The sequence below is a fragment of the Pongo abelii genome, chromosome 10, assembly GCF_028885655.2.
Source record: "Pongo abelii isolate AG06213 chromosome 10, NHGRI_mPonAbe1-v2.0_pri, whole genome shotgun sequence".
Classification (NCBI taxonomy): domain Eukaryota; kingdom Metazoa; phylum Chordata; class Mammalia; order Primates; family Hominidae; genus Pongo; species Pongo abelii.
The window spans coordinates 75586454-75609623 of NC_071995.2; the positions used below are offsets into that span (position 1 = coordinate 75586454).

Consider the following 23170-nt stretch of genomic DNA (forward strand, 5'->3'; position numbering starts at 1 on the left):
CAAGTGAGTTTCCACACCCCCAGCCCCATTTTTAACCTTCAGATGCAGCGATTTCAAGTCTATGAGCTACACATGATGCAATTTAGAGGGGAACATCTGCTACTTTTGTAATGCTCTCCTAATTGCTTTTGCAGCCTTTTACTTCTCACCTATGTAATGCTTGTTTCATTCTCCCATTGAGTTTCATGTAATAAAAAGCTGGTCCCTCTCTTCTTTGCTGTTTTGCATATTTCTCTGCAAGACACTCTCATGTGAGAAAGATTATACATTAACAATATAAGGTGTCTGTTGCTTTAATAGAGTATTGAGAAATGAAAGATAAATGTCAGATTGTCACTTGATGGTGTACTCTATCCCAGGATTAATTAATGCATTACTGTGCTTATGCAATACCTATTTGGATGTGCTGTCTGGGAAGAATATGATTAACATGATGCAAACTTCCCCCTGTCTAAAACCTGTAGGTTTTAAGTTATCTGGGACAGGCTACCATTTGCTCTAAGCAAAGACACACATTTACTATAGCTGTAAACTGTCTTGAGGGCCAGGAAATATCAAACCTGATAGATTGTTTCAAACTAACTCAATCCTGGAAAAAGGTCAGTCTGCAAAAAAAATTTATTTTTCAAAATCATGTGGCAGAGACTATCTATGTCCTGAGGCATATTCATATTAGCTCCAGGGCCAGGGGATCATCATCTTTTATTAATATTCTTGGTTTTCTGTGGTTTTCTTTCAAGCCTGGCCAGATTCATCTTCTGGACAAATGCCCATTTGCAACGGGGAGTGGGGCAGGGGGTGTAAACCTATTTTTAGTTTGTTGCATGGACTTAGAGTCTTTAAGGGAAAAGAATGTGACTATTATTCAGGAAGCTATTTTAAACCTTCTTAGTTGAAGCATTACTCAAGAAAACCACAAATGCAGTTGGAAGATGACTTAGAAAAGCATGGAGTATGGTGGGTGACCTCATTTTATTGATTTGCTGCATCAACTCAGAAGAAATATGTTGTAAATACCAAACATTAAATATGAGATAATGCAGAGTTAAACCTAAACATAGCTGTTAGAATGAGAAGACTTCTAATTTCAGTTACTTTCCTTTCTTATTGAATACATATCTGTCATTACAAAATATCCTTTAAATGTAAATGTACACTACTGGTTGGATGTTTTTCTTAATAGTATGGCCATGACATGTCCCTCATATTCTGAACATATACATATCAATACATATACCTGGAATTTTATGGTTAGGTTTACATTTTATTTTGTTTGCTACTTTTACTTTCTAATTTTCTAGTTCAATAAATTTAAGTTAATGGTTTGGATAAAACCCAAATGTAACCAGTTAGAAATTTATAGGCCCACAATTACTTGGAAAACTTAAGATGAAAGTTATATACATTGCATAGCCAATTTTGAGAAGATTATTTTTACCTTGAATAGGATTGAAAAAGGCTACACCTTAATCTGGAAAATATAAGTTTGCTGTAAGGAAATTTCTCACAAAAAGAAAGTAAGCTTGCCTAGGAGAAGTCTTAAAAATTATTAAGAGACCTGAAGTAATTTTGGTATTTTTCAAAATATTGCTGAAGAGTTCTTTCTGAAGGGAAAAATAACAGAAGAACTTTATATAGCACTCAGATCATATTAAATCATATTTAATGTGCTTGGTTACTGAAGTCCTTGGCTTCTATAAGCTTTGGAAACTTTGGTGCCACATAGCACTGAAAATGGTTAAATATAGTATTTATGGTAATTTCTATGAAAAGTGAGGTATTTGAACCTTGAACTTGAATGCAGTTTCCAATTATTGAATTATCCTCATCTTGCTTAATTTATGATTGTAGGCCCTTCTTTAGGAAAGCAACTAGCCAAAAGAGTGTATAATATGTATTTTTTTATTGACTTTGGTTTTGGGTTCTAAAATCTGGAATCTTGTGAGAGATCAATATACTTAAACTATGTTGGTCTGTTTGGTTTAAACTACGATAAGATGATCTAAAGCTATTAGGTAACACTTCTGTCTACATAGACCTTTATGTGTCTTCTAAGAGTCATTAAATGAAAACAAAATTTTAGGCAATTTGTGCCTGTAAAGACTTGATAACTTAGTTATACAATAAAGTCCAAATTGTCCATATCTCATATTTAACATCCTATCTTTCATAAATAATAGACTTCCCTATCTAATCACTTGCTAAATCATGTTTGAATGTTTGCCAAAGTATAAGTCAGTTTGAATGAAACACTTTGCCCTTAAACTGGCTTGATTTATCTTTGACACACCCTCTTAGTGTTTTTCACTGGGAGAAGATAATATTTTCTTCCCGTGTATTCAGTTTTATAAACCAGCTTGTGTAAAACAGTTATAGGTTTAATTACTATTGATGGTAATATCAGTCTGAGCTCATACTTGTAATGTCTTTCTCTATAGTCAGTCAACAACTGGAGTTGGCCAACATCACTTTTCACAGGGATGGCTATATTTGTTTGCTGTTGATGACATAACAAATTATGACAAATTTGGTGACTTAAAACAGCATGCTTTAATTACCTCAAAGTTCTGCAGCTAGAGATCAAGGTCTAGCAAGGCTCAGCTGGGTTATGTGCTTAGAATTTCAAAAGGCTGAAATCAGGATGTCAGGTGGGCTGTGTTCTTTTCTAGAGACTCTGGGGATGAGTCTGTTTCCAAGCTCGTTCTTGGCTGTCAGCTGAATTCAGTTGCTTGCTGTCTGAGGTTGCTCCTTCTTTGCTGGCTGTCAGTTTAGGCCAGTCATTCTGCTGGTGCCTGTCTGCCTTCTTTCACAGGCTTTCCGTGTGTCTTCACCCTCTACCCTCAGCAACACTGGGGTAAGTCCCTCTCACATGCCAAATCTCTTCACCTGTGCTTGTTTGTTTGTTTTGCCACAACTCTCTGATTCCAGCCTGAGAAAGTTCTCTGCTTTCAAGGGCTTCTGTGAGTAGATTTGGTCCATTTGGGTAATCTGGAACTATGTCCCTATTTTAAGGGTTTTAACTTGAAAGTTCCCTTGGCCATGTAACATATTCATAGTTTCCGAGGATTAGGGCACATGCATCTCTCAATTGTCATTCCATCTCTTAGAATGGCAGTAAAAACAAACTGAAAAACTAGCATTAAATTCTCCTTAGTCTCCTGCAATAGCCATTTTTTTGTCACTGATCTTTATTTGCTCATTGGATATGTTGGGCCATGAAATCCTACAAGTCTTCTGGATGTTTTACACTATGAAAGCTTGAACCTATCTCTACTTTCTTTCCTTCTCTGTCTCTATCCTTTCATCTTCCCTTCCTTATATCATTTTATTTTTTCTCAAATCTTTTCATTTTCTATATCTACTCACTTTTCTTTGCTTTTGATTTCTGCAGTGCTTACATGCAACTCAAGTGATTGTTGACTGGTAACAGAAATGCTTTTATGTCTCATTTAGCTATAATACTAAACCCAAACTGACACGAGGTGATTTATAGTCCTTACTTCAGTTAATGAGCGTTGTGTGTTTCACTTGAGGAGTATGAAGTGTCTAATTACAGCATGATGTGCTAACTCCTCAGAGTTGTGTAATATGTGGTATTTGTACCCTGCTACCTTTTTAAGATCTGAATAAGTTTTAGGCTTTTGTTGTTGTTGTTGTTGTTGTTGTTGTTGTTTTAGACAGAGTCTCGCTCTGTCATCCAGGCTGGAGTGCAGTGGCATGATCTCAGCTCATTGCAACCTCTGCCTCCCAGGTTCAAGTGATTCTTCTGGTTCACCCTCCTGAGTAGCTGGGATTACAGGTACCCACTACCATGCCCAGCTAATTTTGTTGTATTTTTAGTAGAGATGAGGTTTTGCCATGTTGGCCAGGCTGGTTTCGAACTCCTGACCTTAAGGGATCCACCTGCCTTGACCAGCCAAAGTGCTGGTATTACAGGCATGAGCCATCAGGCCCCGCCTGGAAAAGTTTTAGTTCTGAAATGATCTGATTTCAGTTGTCTTGAATAATGATAGCTTCCCAAGTTCTAGCAACCTGCATTCCAGGATGTAGCGTATGGTTTTTAATCTTCTTTCCCTCTTTAAGGTGCTAGGTATCAAATAATTATTTGAAATTTAAATGAATCATATTTGAGTGTGTTTTATTCAAAGTACTTGTGAAAATTGCCCACCCGTTATGCTAATAACACACGTCACTTTGAGAACCAATGTCACAGAGCCCAACCATAGAATTGCAAACTCTAAAATTTGTTGCCAAAACTATTGAGAAGCAAAACGTGCATTAACTATGGAAGGGGGAGATATCTTTCAGGGATGTGCGTGGTTTTCAGTTAACAAAAAATTCTGGGCATTGTTCCAGAGTTTAAATTTACAGAGGCATTAGCAACACACAAATCTGAAAGTTGGAAGATTATGCTAATTGCGGTGGATTTCCATAAGATACACTGGACTTCTCCCATGTAAGATACAAATTGTAGTGGGAAAATTTGTTGTGTATATCTAGCAGCCTTGCTAGTTTACTAATTTGTTTAATTTGGTGAGAGTAAAAATAATGCTTTTCTTTAACTTATTGTTTTATCTTGAATTTAGCTACTGTTAACACTTCATCTAGTTAATTTCTTCATTTGGTTTTTAGAAAGATAAAGAAAATACTTTAAAAAATACCTATATTTGACTTAAAAGTGGTTAATTTGAACAAAAGTAACAGCATTTATTTTCTGGCAATATTATGCTATTAATATTTAAACCAAAAATCTCATACGTTGGAGGAACTATGAGTGTATTGACATTGAGTTAATTATCTCCCAGGATAAGGGGCTGTTGAGAAAATTCCCTGCTCCCACTCCTATACCTTCTGGAGCTTTGTCAGATGAACTCCAGGTTAGTTATGTTAGCATAACATAATTCAGGCACTTAACATTTCTATAAGAAGTTATTCAGATCTGGCCCAGAGGATGTTGCTTTCCCACCCAGAGGTGTATGGTCAGGGGATGAAGATGAGCTGTGAACTTGTAGCTGTTCCTTATTTGTGGTTTACTATGATTATTATTATGATTCTTCCTTTATTCCCCTGGGAGTAAAGGGGTGGTGGTAGTGGTGGTGCTGTGGTGGTGTTATGTTTTTTATATATTCTTATTGATTGATTTCTGCTCTGAAATACTTTTATTTAGATACCAAGGACACATATGAATTAAGATATTCATACTGTGGTAAATGTTTCTTGCCTAAAATATGTCCAATTCAATTTGATCAGAATACCAAATCATTTGCAATTCAGTTATAGAACTTCGTGATTTTCCTTTTCTCAATTTTTCTCTTTCAGAGGCGGTAAATAGTAAAAGGAGATATAAATTTCTTTCTACTTATGCAGTACATCTTCACTTCTTTGGGAGAGGACAACTTATAGGAATGGAAATTTCATTATATTCTTTAGCCAGCATGATTTTATTACCTACTAATATTTAAAAGTTATTGGAATTAAAATTATCTAATTTCTTTAAAATGTTTATTTATTTACCTTGTTTTTTTTAATGTTTATCACATGTTTTTGTCCAAAAAAACCATATCTTTTAAGCTCCAAGATGAGTGTGTTTGGGGTGGGTGAAAATTATGATTGTGGCATTCCATAATTTCATTAATCTTGAAATTACCAAATAATTTTAGCCTGTTTCATGTAATAGATTTTACATTTGATCAGAGTCTTCCTCAGGTTTTGAGAACAAAGAATATTGCCTATATCAGCAGTTCTCACCATTTGTTCTGAGGATCCTTAGAGATCTCCACAATCTTTCTCAGGTCTGTAAGGTCTATGAATCTATGTGAGGCCAGATTATCTTTATTATTCTTCAACCAAAACAATACATTTCAGCAGAATCCAGCTGGCTTTTATGAAGCCAGACAGTAAAGAAATTTACAAAGATGCAGAACATTGCCACTCTTCTCACTAATTATTTATGGTTTTAAAAATGTTTAAATGTTACATGTTAGAACATATGTACTTATGTTCTAAGATGTAATGGCTATGGTAATGTTATTTTAAATGAACTATCAAATATTTAAAAATGTGTCTGTTTTAAGTCTTAATAAGTATTGATAGATATGACACATATAGATCACTGTGTTCCTCAGTTTTTGAGGGTTCACAGGAATTCTAAGACCAAAAATTTGAGAAGACCTGCCTTATACCCTTATTATAAGATCTCTTTAACTTTCATGTCAACTATTTTCTTTGCGCTATAGCACCTGAGTATTGGAGGCTTTATAAGGATTTTGTGTGTAGATTCTGATACTTATATGAGAAAACAGAGCATTGTGTCTGATATATTTCCAGCAACATTTAACTAGCTTAAGGGGTGGCAGTTCTGATGGAGAGATTGATGCAGAATATTGGATCTGAAAGTACTGGAATCATCAATGGTTCAAGGAAGTAGAATGGTAAACAACTACATACTTATCACCTAACTTTATCAAATCTCATTATTTTGTGATATTTGCTTCAAATTTTCTTCACACCAGGATGCCCTCTTGTTCTCAGAAATAATCATATGCTGAATTTGGTTTTTTAATCATTCTTATGCATATATTATTTTATTTCTGTATATAAATATATTATGCAGACATGCAATATACATAATTAATGTTTTTAATTCTAATTTAAAAGCTAAACTAATTTTTTTTGCTAAATGTTATGTTTTAGAGCTGTATCCATGTTATTACATGTAGCTGTACCCATTTTCCCTGTTGCAGACTGCTGTCTTATATGATCATATCTCAGTGTGCTTTTTCCTGACGATGAATATTTAGGAAGTTCCTAGTTTTATGCTTTTATAAAAATGCTGCACTAAGCATTTCTGAATAAGTTTTCTTGTGTGCAAGATTTTTCTCTAGATCCATATATCTGAGAATGAAATTTCCAGGTAAAGGGTAGTGTATTAGTTTTCTATTGCTGCTATAATAAATGACCACAAACTCAGTGGCTTAAAAGAACACAGATTTACTGTCTTACAATTTTGGAGGTAGAAGTCTAAAATTGGTGTCACTGGGCTAAAGTCAAGGTATGAGAAGGGCTGTGTTCCTTTTCAAGTCTGTAAAGAATTGTTTCTTTGCTGCTTTCAGCTTCTAGAGGCATTCCTTGGCTTGCAGTCCCTCCTCCATTTTCTTTTTTTTTTTCTTTTTTTAAAAATTATTATTATACTTTAGGTTTTAGGGTACATGTGCGCAATGTGCAGGTTAGTTACATATGCATACATGTGCCATGCTGGTGCGTTGCACCCACTAACTCGTCATCTAGCATTAGGTATATCTCCCAATGCTGTCCCTCCCCCCTCCCCCCACCCCACAACAGTCCCCAGAGTATGATGTTCCCCTTCCTGTGTCCATGTGTTCTCATTGTTCAATTCCCACCTGTGAGTGAGCATATGCGGTGTTTGGTTTTTTGTTCTTGTGATAGTTTACTGAGAATGATGATTTCCAATTTCATCCATGTCCCTACAAAGGACATGAACTCATCATTTTTTATGGCTGCATAGTATTCCATGGTGTATATGTACCACATTTTCTTAATCCAGTCTATCATTGTTGGACATTTGGGTTGGTTCCAAGTCTTTGCTATTGTGAATAATGCTGCAATAAACATACGTGTGCATGTGTCTTTATAGCAGCATGATTTATAGTCCTTTGGGTATATACCCAGTAATGGGATGGCTGGGTCAAATGGTATTTCTAGTTCTAGATCCCCAAGCCAACTGCATCATGTCTCAAATTTCTCTTTGACTCTGGCCTTCCTACTCCTGGCTCTAATGAGGACCTTTGTGATTATGTTGGGCCCACCTAGATATTCTTTGCATCTCAGATTCTTAATCAAATCTGCAAAATCCCTTTTGTCAGCTAATGCAATTTGCACATAAGTTTTAGGGACTAGGACATGGACAGCTTTGAGAGGCATTTATTCTGCCTATCATGGGCCTAAATATCTTCAGCTTCACTGGATGTTAACATTTTGTTCTCCAAACTTGTTTACCAAGATTTTCTCCACTAGCAGTACAAGAATTGGTCAACTTCCTTGTCAACATTTGGTATTTGAAGACTTTAATCTTTTTACTCTTTTTAGGTGTAAAAGGTTTTATGTTTTTCTTATTGTTAGTAATGTTGAGCATCTTTTCATTGGTATATTGCTCTTTTGCATAATATTTTTCTTCTTACATTCTAAATGACTATCATACAAATATAGTTTGTATTATTTCAGCTAAGAATATTTGCTCATATTTCTGCCCACTCACATAGCTTTGTGTGATCTTTGTACAGTTTATTTCTGAGACTGATATTATACTAGTCAGAAATACCTGGTATCATCTGCAAACTGAAAGACATTTATTAAAATGTAAAATAAAACCAATCTTAGATTTAATACTAATTGAAGTTAATTCAGAGATTTGTCAGCAAACTAGCTGTGTATGTAATGCTATTCTTAAGTGTATCCCTGGTTATTAAAATGCATACATGTTCTTAGGCCTATTATGGTCATACATTATTATAGCAAGGATATTGTTGCCCATTGGATTTACCCAGTAGGGACTCTTTTGTTGAGCTTCTCAATTTGATGGAAGTGCTGTTTGCGTCATTTTTATGGTACTTCTCATAGTCTCTTACCTGATTTTCTTTTCTTCAGTATCATGTACTGTCTGCCTAATCCATATACGGTCCAGGAGACAGACTCATCTCTTCCAAGCATCCCTTGAGGGAAATTCTCCTATACATGCTCCCAATAGATTTCATAACCTTTCTTCATTCATGAACCTTTTTAAGAATTTACAGATGTTTATAAAAATCCTTTCCCAGTATGTATTACCCTGCAAACACACATGCCATATAATCATAGTCTCAGAATGTTCATATTCCACATATGTGGTCTATGTTTCCCAGATTTAAACATCTGACTTGCTGGATAATAATGAAACAGATTAGCCTATACATCAAATCACTGTGCCCTTTATGCTCTGACCCCTAGGTACCTGCCTCTCCAGATTAATTTCCCACTACTATATTCTGCATAAACTTTCCACTACTTGAAATTCTTCAAGCATACTATGCTCTTCTCAGTTGAAGTTAACTCTGAGATTCTGACTACAGGATTCTGTCATCTATTTCTTGATGTCTGATAAGCATATTAGTAGGTAAAATATTGTTTATGTCTTTGCCAAATGCTTTAGTTAGCTTTCAATGATTTTAGTTTCTCTTTCTTTGTTATTTATGTGTATGAGCTTTGAAGCACTTTCATGCCAACAGCTCTGGACAGGGGAAGACTATTTCTTCTGTAACATGTAAAAACTTTTGGACAGTTATTTGCCAGTATTGAAAAATCCTATTTCTTGATTAAGTGTTTCACAAATTATAGCTTTTTAGCTTTTTTAACATCTATAAGTGTTAGGGGTTATGAAGTATAGTATAGTATAGTATAGTATAGTATAGTATAGTATAGTATAGTATAGTATAGTATAGTATAGTGTTAGGGGTTATGAAGATGGGTTCTAAAGTTAGGTGGACTGTATTAATCAGCAACCTGACAGTTGCAAGGTTCAGAAGATACACTGCTAGTTGGCTTACTTAAGGGTATTTTTAAAATTATGCAACCAAAATTCCAGCTGTATGTTCTCTTTAGGTATGGTTTGATCTGGGTTCCAGCACTTGGTTTTTTTTTTTTTTTTTTTTAGACTGAGTTTCACTCTTGCTGCCTAGGCTGGGGTGCAATGGCACTCGGCTTACTGCAACCTCTGCCTCCTGGGTTCAAGTGATTCTCCTGCCTCAGCCTCCCAAGTAGCTGGGATTACAGGAGTGCGCCACCACACCTGGCTAATTTTAGTATTTTTATAGAGATGGGGTTTTACCATGTTGGCCAGGCTGGTCCTGAACTCCTGACCTGAGGAGATCTACCCACCTCAGCCTCCCAAAGTACTGGGATTACAGGCGTGAGCCACCATGTCCGGCCCAATTATCTTTTAAAAAAAATAAGTATTGCACATTTAAAGATGACTTTCTGGACAAGAGTATTTAAGATCAAGCCAGGGGCATAGATTCTCCATACATCATTCATACCTGGACTCCTAACATTTAGACATAGCTTGATTGACCAAAAAAGTAAATGAATAATTTGATACTATACTTTATGTGACAAAACCTCAGTTTCTTCATCTGAAAAGTAGACATTGTAATATCTACCCTAGAGGATTATGAATGCCAAGAGATGTGACAAGTCTGATATTTTACCCTACTTGCAAGCTAGTCAGTTAGCCCATCACATATTTGGCAAAATAAAGACTTCTGATTCAGATACAAAGGATTTTTTTTTTTCACTCAAAACAATAGCAGTAGCAGTAGCAGTTTAGCATCCTCACTAGTTTTCTGAACCCCTATTCCCAACACAATGCAAAGAAGGCCAAATGATACCTGTGCATGCAGTGGCTTGCATTATAGAAAAGGAGCCTCAGCCAAATTAAGGAAAGGGAATCTTTTATGATGTACTCCAAGCAAACCTGCCTGACCTTTTCTTGGACAGAAACATTATCTTTATTATACTGGACAGTAAACAAATCTGCCCTTTGCTTCAGAGAGAGGGAGTACTCTTTCTATCTTCCAAGGCTATTTTCTACCAAACATTCTTGAAAAGATGGTCCAGAACAAAGACTGTTAGTGCTTCTGCTTGTAAGATAGGCATAAATGTGGAAAATTGCCTCCCAATTATATCCACCCCTTATTTCTATACTATCTTAGTTTTTTGAATTTTCGCATGAGTATGCCATTCCCTTGGCCATTCTATTTAATCTGGCTGGCAGAAGCTGGCCCAAATCTGTGTCATTTGTCTCATACGGTATTTAAGGTGAATATTAATAGGATTTCAAGTTGTTCCCACTTGAAACAGGATTTCCAGGGTCCCTACCATACCCCCCAGGACCCCAGGCCTAGCTAATCAAACAAATTCCACAAAACATCAGGGTTTATCTTAGAAAACCTAATGGCTTTCTTCTTGAGTTTCTGCATAAACCTTTCCATTTGATTTAAGGCATTAATTCGGCCACATCAGGATGCATTAATACTGAAATGAGTAAGTCTAGGACACTGCTATCATCCATAGCAACCTTGGATAGTGAGCTGAGGCAGAGCTGAATGCTTTCCAGGACCTATCTAGGTTGTGTCATTGATGACTTCAACTAAAGTCAGGAACAAATTTCAGACCACCTTTCTCATTAGATGGTTCTTGCAGAGAAAACTGCCCACAGGTTGTGCATAAATAACAAGTCAGTTGTGCTTCTGGGAAGATCCCCCAAGTAATAATGATAACCTCATTTTAGGTAGATTTCTGTAGTTATTTGAGGGTCACATGATCTTATTGGTGGTATTTCTGTAATTACTTGTCTCAAAACTCCCTGTGACTACAACAGAACTATGACTCTAGATGATCTGGTCTTTGCTTATCTTTCCAGCTTTATATTGACCCAGGCTTTCCCTTACTATTTATGATCTTTAAGTCCCTTATGTTTACAATGCTCCATCTAGCCACATAGCTGTTGCACAAGTTGGGCTCTCAGTATAAAATGCTTTTCCCTACCAATCTCTGCCTAAGAAACATCCACTCACCATTTGTCATTTCTGTCCTATCCTTAGTATCCTGTTGTACCATATATCTTGTGCTTTTGAGGTATCTTGTACTGCTTCATAGCACTTTCCACAATTTTGGTTTACATCTATTAGAGTTAATTGATTAGTGCCTGTCTAGTGCTAAACTGTATGCTTTATGGTGGCTGGGAGTGCATTTGTTTTTGCTCCCCTTTATATTCCTGCAGCTGTCTAGCACAATGCCTGGGAAGTAGTCAGCGTTCAGTAAATATTTATTAAATGGATTAAGTTTTTTGGTTTATTTAATACTGTTTGAACAGGATATTAGTGTCAAGCCCTTGGGCAGTTATCCTTCATGCATCAAAGGTAGCTCACCAAAATTGGCTGTGGCTTGATTGACTAGGAAAGAAGATCCAGTAGTAAGGCACCAAGTAAAACTACAGGATGGTGTGCTTAGCAGAAGCAGCAGCAAATAAGGTGGGGGGAAAAACCCCAGAAGCACTGGAAAAAACACAGCTTGAGGCTAACAAAGATAGCATTTGCTTACCTGAAATGAGCAGCAGTCCACTCAATGGGCAGGCATCAATCAATCGAGAAGTGACTTACCTGGAATGGTCAAAGTTATAAAGACAAGGTGTAATGGTGGTGGGCTACGGAAAAGGGAAAATAGGGAATTATTGTTTAATGAATTCCGAGTTTCAATTTGGGAAGATTGAAAAGTTCTGGAGATGGATGGTGGTATTAGTTGCCTAACAATGTGAATGTATTAATATTTAATGCCACTGAAATGTACACTTAAAAATGGTTAGGATGGTAAATTTTATGTTATGTATGTTTTGCTTCAACAAAAATTTTAGAAAATATTTTCAGACTAAGCAACTATTTTAAGATAAAGCTAAGTTTGTATGTACTGGCTCTACCACTTGTGAGCTGTATGACCTTAGGAAGTTATTTAACCTCTTTGTCTCTCAATGTTTTTCTCCTCATCTGGAAAGCCAGATAATAATAATACCTGTCTTATGGGATTATTATAAGGATTAAATGAAAGAATATCTATAAAAAGATTAGAACTTTGGAACATAAGTGCTTAAGAAATGTCAATTACTACTGTCATTTTTATTATATGTTGTAAAGTAAACAAGTAAATTACAGAATCCTACGTTTTTCTTAAAAAAAAAAAAGTGATTTAACGTATAACTAAACTCCAGCCTGCTTAGAAGGTTTAATAGTCCTTCAAGGAGCCACAGTATGGGAAATTGTGTTAGAGGATTCAATTTTTCAGTTCCTCAAGGGTTTCAGGTTGGGGAAGGTCTCAGGATGATGCCTATGAGTTGGTTCCATTCAGTCAATTGAAGAATAGTGACAATGTCCCCATGAAGTACCAGATTTGCCTGGAAGTTCTTTTTATTCCACTCGTATTGTTTCAGTTTTTCATTAGGGCAGTTCATTGAGTCCTTGAAATATCAATCATTTTCCCACTTGTCTGTAAGTTGCTAAAAGTCGGACACTGTATTTATTCTCTGGATCCAAATTGGCTAGCATAGTTCCTGGGATGTACTGAACAGGAATCCCATGCACTGTTGTCATGTGAGCTCTGTAGAGAAACTGCTAAGTTTCAATCAAGCTCTGCCTCTTCTTGCTGTATAACCTTGGAACTTTATTGGATTTCTCCTAGCTTCAGCTTCCTCATAGAGATTATAAAGCTCAAGGTCTTATGAGAAATGTATGAGATAATGTTTAGGAGCACTTAGGAAGTGCCTGGCATATATTTAGTGCTCAATGAATGTTAAATTTTATCTTTAGGGTCCTAATAGCACATTCTCTCCTCATTTTGGTTAGAGATTGAGAATTGTAAAAACCAGTTGGAACATTAATAGCTACATGTAATAGAAAGTCAGAAGACTCACCTGGATGTTTTTCCTTCCAGTGGTGACTCAGGAATCCAGAATTCTATCTTGTGGATTCATGTCCTAGAGTCTCCTTGGAATTCGTAATTGTATCCTAGGGGTCAAGTATAGGAGTAATATAATTCCCATGTAATTCCCAGCTCCCTATGTTCTATTAGCCAACATTCAGTCACATGACCCCATATAGAAACAGGTACAATAATACTAAATAACTAGTCTTATGTGCCCAGAAAATAGTATGAGGAATTTTTTCTATTATAATAGATTTCATCAATAATTACTAAATATCATCTAAGATTCACTTATAATAATATCATGTTCACTGCACTTAATATAGTTTTATTAATAATGTTTTTTTATTACCTGTGTTTCACAAATTGACTGGTATGGATATATCCTGTCTATGGGTAGATTCAATCTGACAGCTGAAGAACAGCGGGAAAGATGACAAAAACTAAAGACCTGCTTCCAAACACATACCATGGAATTGCTGCAGCTGTTTTTGTCTTGGAAACCATAAGAACTGCAGATATATTTTATTATGAACTCAATTGATTTTCTTTAAACTCTCCTTTGATTTAATTGTAGGTTTAAATAGATCCCATTTTAGGCATTAATAAGCTTCAGAAGCTTCATATTTGACTTTGAGATTCCAGTTAACCTAAAGCTTTTTCTAGTAAGAACATACATAGTACATCTTATTTGTTAGCTAAACGATAAGCTTTTAGCAGTTATTTCTCAAGAGACTCCTGCTCCACAGGTCAGAATTTATCTATATTCCACAAAGTAGAGGTACTTAATTCTTACAGTAAGGCAGTTGACTGTGTTGGTTTGACATCCGCTACTTCTTTGACATTATTTTTAGTCATTCTTTATTCTTTATATTCTTAATTCATTTGATGAACAGGGTTTTGGATTCCCTAAGCTAAGGGGAAAAAATGTCTGAGTGTCCTCCTTATTGTTTTTAAACCTCAGGGATTATCAGATGCTTTACAACTCTGCTAAGCTCAAGGCAATTTAATAACTTGCATACTCCAAATTATAAGAACATATAAAACAACTAGGACAGTAACAGCTTAAGTAGGACATTTCCTTTCTAAATACTCAAAAGTAGCCACATTAGACTGAGTTAAAATAGAACTAAGACTCTACTCTATGCCTTACCCTTATAATTACTTAAGACTCTGTGAAACTATTTGTAGTGATTGGCTCATTTACCTTTGAGTCTTATCAAATGTTTTCTGGCATATCATCAAAAGTGTATATGATATGTGTGTATTGGAGGAGGGGAGGAAGAACAAGATGACCAGATAGAAGCCATCACTGATCATCTTCCCTGCAGGAACACCAGACTTAACAACTGTCTACACAAAAAAGCATGAGAACCAAGAATCAGGTGAAGGATCAGAGTACCTGGTTTTAACTTCATGTTACTGAAAGAGACACTGAAGAGGGTAGAAAAGACAGTGTTGAATTGTTGACACAACCCCTCCCTCATCCCCCAGCAGTGGCTGCATGGTGCAGAGAAACTGCACTTGAGGGAGGGAGAACAAAGCAATTGCAGGACTTTGCATTGGAACTTAGTGCTGTCACAATGGAAAGCAGCACTGAGCAGAACTCAGCCAGAGCCCGTAGAGGAGTGTTTATACTAGCCCTAGCTAGGGGGGCAACATTTATCTTAGCGATTGGAACCTGAGTTCCAGCAAGCCCTACCACTGTAGGCTAAAGGGCTTGGGTCCAAAATAAACTCGAAAAGCGGTCTAGGCCACAAAGACTGCAATTCCTGGGCAAGTCCTAGAGCCATGCTGGGCTTGGAACCTGTGGATTTGGGGGCCATGTGACCTAATGAGGCACCAACCAGGCTGGCTTGCATCACCTTTTCCCCAACCTCAGGCAGCACGCTCACAGCTTTGGGAGGGAATCCTTCCTTCTGTTTGAAGAGAAGAGAGGGAAAAGTAAAGAGAACTTTGACTTGCAACTTGTATACCTGCTTAGCCACAGTATATAGGGTATCAGGCAGAGTCCTTGGGCCCCTATTCCAAGCCCTAGCTCCTAAACCTCTCTAGACATACCCTGGGCTAGAAGGGAACTTGCTGCCTTGAAGAGAAGAACCCAGTCCTAGCAGGATTCATCACCTGCTGACTAAAGAGCCCTTGGGCCCTGAATAATCAGCAGTGGTATCCAGGCTGCATTCATCATGAGCCTTCAGTGAGACTCTGAGATGTGTTAGCTTCAAGTGTGACCAAGCATATTTCTAGCTGTGGTGGCTATGGGGAGGGAATCCTTCCACTTGAAAAAAAAGGAGAGAGAAGAGTAAAGGGGACTTTGTCTTGCAGTTTAAGTGCCAGCTTGGCCACAGTGGGGTAGACCATTAAGTGGGTTCTTGGATGGCATTTCTGGACCTGCCCTGAGCCAGAGGGGAACCCACTGCCCTGAAGGGAGTGTTCCAGGCCTGACAACATTCATCACAAGCTGACTGAGGAGCTCTTGGGCATTGCATGAACATCAGTGATAGCCAGGAAGTGCTTACTGTGGGCCTGGGGTGGTGGTGGCCATGGGAAGACACTTCTCTGCTTGTGGAAAAGAGAGAGAAGAGTGGGAAGTACTTTGTCTTGTGGCTTGGGTGTGAGCTTAGCTGCAGTAGAATACAGCACTGGGTAGATTCCTAAAGTTTCTGACTCTAGGCCTAGGCTCCCAGATGAAATTGTTGCCCTGAAAGGAAGAAGGCAAGCCAGACTGGTTTCACTACTTGCTGATTGTAGAGCCCCACGGCCCTGAGTGAACAAAGGTGATAGCCAGGCAGTGGTTACCACGGGCCTGAATGAGACCCAGTGCTGTGCTGACTTCAGGTATGACCCAGTACAGTTCTAGTGGTGGTGACCACAGGGGTGCTGTGTCGCCCTGCCCCAGCTCCAGGCAGCTCAACACAGAGAGGGTGAAACTCTGTTTGGGAGAAAGTAAGGGAAGAGAGTAAGAGTCTGTCTGGTAATTCAGATAATTTTTCCAGATTTTATCCAAGTCCACCAAGGCAGTACTTCTATGAGTCTGCAAGAGCCACAGTGTTGCTGGGCTTGGGGTGACAGCTCATGCAAATGTGCAGCAGTGATAAAAAACTTACATCAAATACCCAAGTCCCTTTGAATACTCAGAAAGCCTTCCTAAGAAGGGCAGGTACAAATAAGACCAAACTGCAAAGACTATAATAAATATCTAACTCTTCAATGCCCAGACACGAACAAATATCCTCAAGCATGAAAGCCACCCAGGAAAACATGACCTCACCAATTGAACTAAATAAGGCACCAGTGACCAGTCCTGGAGAGACAGAGATATGTGATCTTTCAGACAGAGAATTTAAAATATCTGTTTTGAGGAAGGAAACCAATAAAATTCAAGGTAATACAGAGAAGGAATTCAGAATCCTATCAGGTAAATTTAACAAAGAGATTGAAATGACTAAAAAAGAATCAGGCATAAATTCTGGAGTTGAAAAATGCAATTGACATGCTGCAGAATGCACCAGAATCTCATAAGAGGAGAGTTGACCCAGCAGAAGAAAGAATTAGTAAGCTTGAAAACAGGCTTTTTGAAAAGACAGTCAGAGGTGACAAAATAAAAAAAGAATGAAGCATGCCTGAAAGATCTAGAAAACAGCTTCAAAAAGGCAAATCTAAGAATCATTGGCTTTAAAGGGGAGGTAGTGAGAGAGCAGGGGTAGAAAGTTTATTTAAAGTGATATTAACAGAGAACCTCTCAAACCTAGAATAAGATATCAGTATTCAAGTATAAGGAGGTCATAGAACACCAAGCAGATTTAACCCAGATAAAACTACCTCAAGACATTTAATTATCCTTGATCTTTGGGAGTTTGATTATGAAAACATTCTAAAAGCAACAAGAGAAAAGAAATAACATAAACTGGAGCTCCATAATGTTTGGCAGTAGACTTCTCAGTGGAAACTTACAGGCCAGGAAAGGGTGGCACAATGTATTTAAAGTGCTGAAGGGAAAATTTCTCCCAGAATAGTGTATTCAGTGAAAATATCCTTCAAAAACAAAGAAGAAATAAAGACTTTTCCAGACAAACAAAAGCTGAGGAATTTCAACACCAGACCTGTCCCACAAGAAATGCTAAAGGGAATCCTTCAATCCAAAAGTAAAGAATGTTAGTAAGCAATAAATCATCTGGAGGCACAAAACTCACTGGTAATGTAAATACATAAAAAAGCATACAATATAATAACACCATAATTGTGGTTTGTAAACTACTCATATCTTGAGTAGAAAGATGAACCAATGAACTGTACAAAAATGGCAACTTTTTAAGACATAGCCAGTACTGTATGATATAAATAGAAACAATAAAAAGTTAAAAAGTGAGGGGGGGATGATATTAAAATGCAGAGTTTTTATTAGTTTTCTCTTTGCTTTTTTGTTTATACAATCAGTGTTAAGGTGTCATCAGTTTAAAATAATGGATTATAAGATACTACTTGCAAGCCTTATGGTAACCTCAAATTAAAAAAAAAATGTACAATAGACACACAAGAAAGAAATTAAAGCATACTATCAGAGAAAATCACCTTTATTAAAAGGAAGGCAAGAAGAAAGGAAAGAAGAAAGAGAAAACCACAAAATCACCTTTACTAAAAGAAAGACAAGAAAAAAGGGACAGAAAACAACAAAATGGCAACGATTTATTATTATTAAGTTCTTATTCTTGATAAGGACTTGTTAAGTTCTTACTTATCAATAATAACATTGAATGTAAATGTACCAAACTCTCCAGTCGAAGGACAGAGAGTGGATAAACGGGATCAAAACACAAGACCCAATGATCTGTTGCTTACAAGAATCACACTTCACCTATAAAGACACATATAGACTGAAAATAAAGGGATGGAAAGAGATATTTCATGCAAATGGAAAGTAAGAAAAGCAGGAATAGCTCTACTTATGTCACGTAAAATAAATTTCAAGACAACAACTATAAAATGAGACAAAGAAGGTCTTTATAGAATCATAAAGGGGTCAAGTCAGCAAGAGGATGTAGCAATTTTAAATATATATGCAACCAACACTGGAGCACCTAGACATATAAAGCAAATATTACTGGATCTAAAGAGAGACACCCCAGTGCAATAATAGCTGGAGACTTCAACACCCCACCTTCAGCATTGGACAGATCATATAGACAGAAAATCAAGAAAGAAACATTGGACTTAATTTGCACTATAGACCAAGTGGTCCTAATAGATATTTACAGAACATGTTCTCCAACAGCTGCAGAATACACCTTCTCTTCAGCACATGCATCATTCTCAAGGATAGACCATATGTTAGGGCACAAAACATATCTTAAAAAATAAAAAAGCCTGGATTGATTCCACATCTCTGCTATTGTGAATAGTGCTTAAAATAAAAGTTAAAAAATGGAATAATATCAAGCATCTTCTCTGATCACAATGGAATAAAACTAGACATCAATAGTAAGAGGAATTTTGGAAACTATTTAAACATACGGAAATTAAACAATATGCTCCTGAATGACCAGTGAGTCAATGGAGAAATTAAGAAGGAAATTTAAAAATTTCTCAAAAGAAATGACAATGGAAACAAAATATACTAAACCCTATAGGATACAGCAAAAGCAGTACTAAGAGGAAAGTTTATTGTTATAAGTTCCTACATCAAAAAAGTAGAAGAACTTGAAATAAACAACCTAGTGATGCATCTTAAAGAATTGGAAAAGCAAGAGCAAACCAAATGTGAAATTAGTAGAGGAAAAAAATACTAAAGATCAGAGCAGAAATAAATAAAATTGAAACAAAGAAAACAATACAAAAAACCGACAATATGAAAAGTTGGTTTTTTGAAAAGATAAAACCAAAAAACCTTTAGCCAGACTAAGATAAAAGAGAAATCCCAAATAAATCAGAGATGAAAAAGGAGATGTTACAACTGAAATTAACAGGATAATTAGAGGCTACTATGAGCAACTATATGCCAAAAAATTGGAAAACCTAGAAGAAATTGATTAATTCCTAGACACCTACAACCTACCAAGGTTGAACCATGAAGAAATCCACAACTTGAACGAACCAATAATAAGTAACGAGAGTGAAGCCATAAGAAAAAGTCTCCCAGCAAAGAAAATCCCAGGACCCAATGGGTTCACTGCTGAATTTTACCAAACTTCAAAGAACTAATACCAAATCCTATTCACACTATTCTGAAACACGGGGGAAGAGGGAATACATTCAAATGCATTCTATGAAGCCAATATTACCCTGATACCAAAACTAGTCAAAGACACACCCAAAACAAACAAGCAAACAAACAAAACACACACAGACACACAAACCAAAACTACTACAGGCCAATATCCCTGATGAAAATTGATGTAAAAATCCTCAACAAAATACTAGCAAACCAAATTCAATCACACATTACAAAGATCATTCATCATGACCAACTGGGATTTATTCCAGAGATGCAAGGATGGTTCAACATATACAAATCAATTAATGTGATACATCATATGAAGAGAATGAGGGGCAATAACCATATACAATTATTTCAATTGTGCTGAAAAAGCATTTGATAAATTTCAACGTCAATTCATGATAAAACCCCTCAAAAACAGGATAGAAAGAACATAACACAATAAAAGCCATGTATGACAGACCCACAGCTAGTATCAAACTGAATGGGGACTTCCAAGCCTTTCCTCTAACATCTGGACCATAACAAGGATGTCCACTTTCAACACTTTTATTCAACATAGTACTGGAAGTCCTAGGTAGAGCAGTCAGACAAGAGAAAGAAATACAGGCCATCTAAATTTGAATGGAAGAAGTCAAATTATCTTTGTTTGCAGATAATATGATCTTATATTTGCAAAAACCTAAAGACTCTGGCAAAAAACTGTTAGAACTGATAAACAAATTTAGTATAGTTGCAGAATATAAAATCAGCATACAGAAATCAGTAACATTATTATATCCCAACAGTGAACAATCTTAGAAATCAAGAAAATAATCCCATCTACAATAGCTACATAAAATTAAATATGTAGTAATTAACCAAAGAAGTGAAAGATCTCTACAATAAAAATGATAAAACATTGAAAGAAGTTCAAGAAGACATAAAAAAGCAAAAATATTCCATGTTAATGGATTGGAAGAATCAATATTGTTAAAATGGCCATATTAACCAAAGCAATCTACAGATTCAATGCAATCTCCATCAAAATTCCAATTACATTCTTCACAGAAATAGAAAAAACAATTTTAAAATGTATATGGAACCAGAAAAGACCCAGAATATCCAAAGCTGTCTTGAGAAAAAGGAACAAAACTTGAGGAATCACGTTATCTGACTTCAAATTATACTATACACCCACAGTAAACAAAACAGCATGGTACTGGCATAAAAGCACACACATAGACCAATGGAACAAAATAGAGAACCCAGAAACAAATCCATACATCCACAGTGAACTCATTTTCAACAAAGCTACTAAAGAAAATATGCTGGAGAAAGGACAGTCTCTTCAATTAATGGTGCGGGGAGAACTGGATATCCATACGCAGAAGAATGAAATTAGATTGCTGTCTCTTGCCACATACAAGAATCAAATAAAAATGGATTAAAGACTTGAATCTAAAACCTCAAACTAAGAAACTATTAAAAGAAAACATTGTAGAAACTCTCCAGGACATTGAACTTGGTAAAGATTTCTTGAGTAATACCTCTCAAGCACAGGCAACCAAAGCAAAAATGGACAAGTGGCATTGTATCAAGTTAAAAAGCTTCTGCACAGTAAAGGAAATAATCAACAGAGTAAAAAGACAACCCACAGAATAGGAGAAAATATTTGCAAACTATCCATCTGACAAGGGTCTAATAATCAGAACATACAAGGAGCTTCAACAACTCTATATGAAAAAAGTCTAATAATCTGATCAACTAATGGGCAAAAGATCTGAATAGACATTTCTCAAAAGAAGACATGAAAATGACAAACAGTTATATGAAAAGGTACACTAAATCTGAGAAATGCAAGTAAAAACTACAATTAGATACTATCTCATCCAAGCTAAAATGGCTTTTATCCAAAAGACAGGCAATAACAAATGCTAGAAAGGATGTAGAGAAAAGGGAACCCTTGTACAATGTTAGTGGGAATGTAAATTAGTACAACCACTATGAAGAACAGTTTGGAGGTTCCTCAAAAAATGTAAAAGTAGAGGTACCATATGATCCAGCAGTCCCACTGCTAGGTATATACCCAAAAGAAAGGAAATGAGTGTATCCAAGAGATATCTACACTACTGTGTTTATTGCAGCTATTCATAATAGCCAAGTTGTGGAAGAAACCTAAGTGTCCATCAACAGATAAATGGATAAAGAGAATGTGGCACTTATAGACAACAGAGTACTATTCATCCACAAAAAGGAATAAGACCTTGTCATTTGCAACAACATGGATGGAACTGGAGTTCAATTATGTTATGTGAAATAAGTCAGACATAGAAAGAGAAATTCTGCATGCTCTCACTTATTTGTAGGGGCTAAAAATGAGGACAGTTGAGCTCATGGAGATAGAGAGTAGAATGATGGTTACCAGAGGCTGGGAAGGGTAATGAAAAGGTGGGTGATGGGAGGATGGTTAATGGCAATGGGCCCCAACATTTTTGGCACCAGGGACCAGTTTTATGGAAGGCAAATTTTCTACTGATGGGGGAGGGGGGATGAGAGGGGATGGTTTTGCGATGAAACTGTTTCACTTCAGATACCTCATATCATCAGGTATTAGATTCTCATAGGGAACGCACAACCTAGATCCCTCACATGTGCGGTTCACAATAGGGTTTGCCATCCTATGAGAATCTAATGCTGCTGGTGATCTGACAGGAGGCAGTGCTCAGACTGTAATGCTCCTTGACCCGCTGCTCACTTTCTGCTTTGTGGCCCAATTCCTAACAGGCCATGGACCAGTACCGGTCCCCGGCCCCTGGGGATTGGGGACCCCTGGTTTATGGATAGAAAAATATAGAATGAATAAGATCTAGTATTTGATAGGACAATAGAGAGACTTTGGTCAATAATAATTTAATTGTACATTTTAAAATAACTGAAAGTGTATTATTGGATTGTTTGTAACACAAAGGATAAATGCTCTAGTTGATGAATATCTTATTTTACATGATGTGATTATTATGCATTGCGTGCATATATATATATAAAATATCTCATATACCCCATTAATATATATATACCTACTGTGTACTCACATTTTTTTTAAGTATATGTGATGCATGGATAGTTAGAGTTATATGTGGGAGAATTAGATCTGATTTATAAGGTTATGTTAATATATCCCTCTCTTAGGGGCATACATATTTGTTAATACTAACTCCTGGTTGAGGAATTTCTGCTTTGGGATCAAGTGGCACAAGAGTTTGGTTTAAGCCTTAAGTTTTAGTCTTGTTGATTTTGGTGAGCTCAGAATCTATATGATAAAATTGCAATATGCCTGGTGGGTGTTCTTGTGTTAAGGTTTGTGAAATTAGGATTAAAGACTCACATTATTGTATATATTTCCCTCTAAGCCATATTCTTATTATTTGTCCCAAGAACTCCCTTTCTTTG

General features: G+C 36.5%; 1 protein-coding gene and 1 long non-coding RNA gene across 11 annotated transcripts in view; one reads left to right on the top strand and one right to left on the bottom strand.

The window, feature by feature from the left end:
• The window catches only part of NAV3 (neuron navigator 3), a 924032-nt gene that overhangs the window by 107223 nt on the left and 793639 nt on the right, over nucleotides 1-23170 (top strand). The gene's annotated exons all lie outside the window — the stretch shown is intronic.
• Nucleotides 9252-15066, bottom strand: LOC129049175 (uncharacterized). Of its 2 annotated transcripts, XR_008512013.1 has the most exons (4): nucleotides 14927-15066; nucleotides 13514-13607; nucleotides 12213-12256; nucleotides 11982-12107 (listed from the first exon to the last, which is right to left on the bottom strand). It is a non-coding gene; the product is annotated as an uncharacterized LOC129049175 (long non-coding RNA). The 2 variants fall into 2 exon arrangements; XR_008512012.1 differs by having other exon boundaries at nucleotides 9252-12256.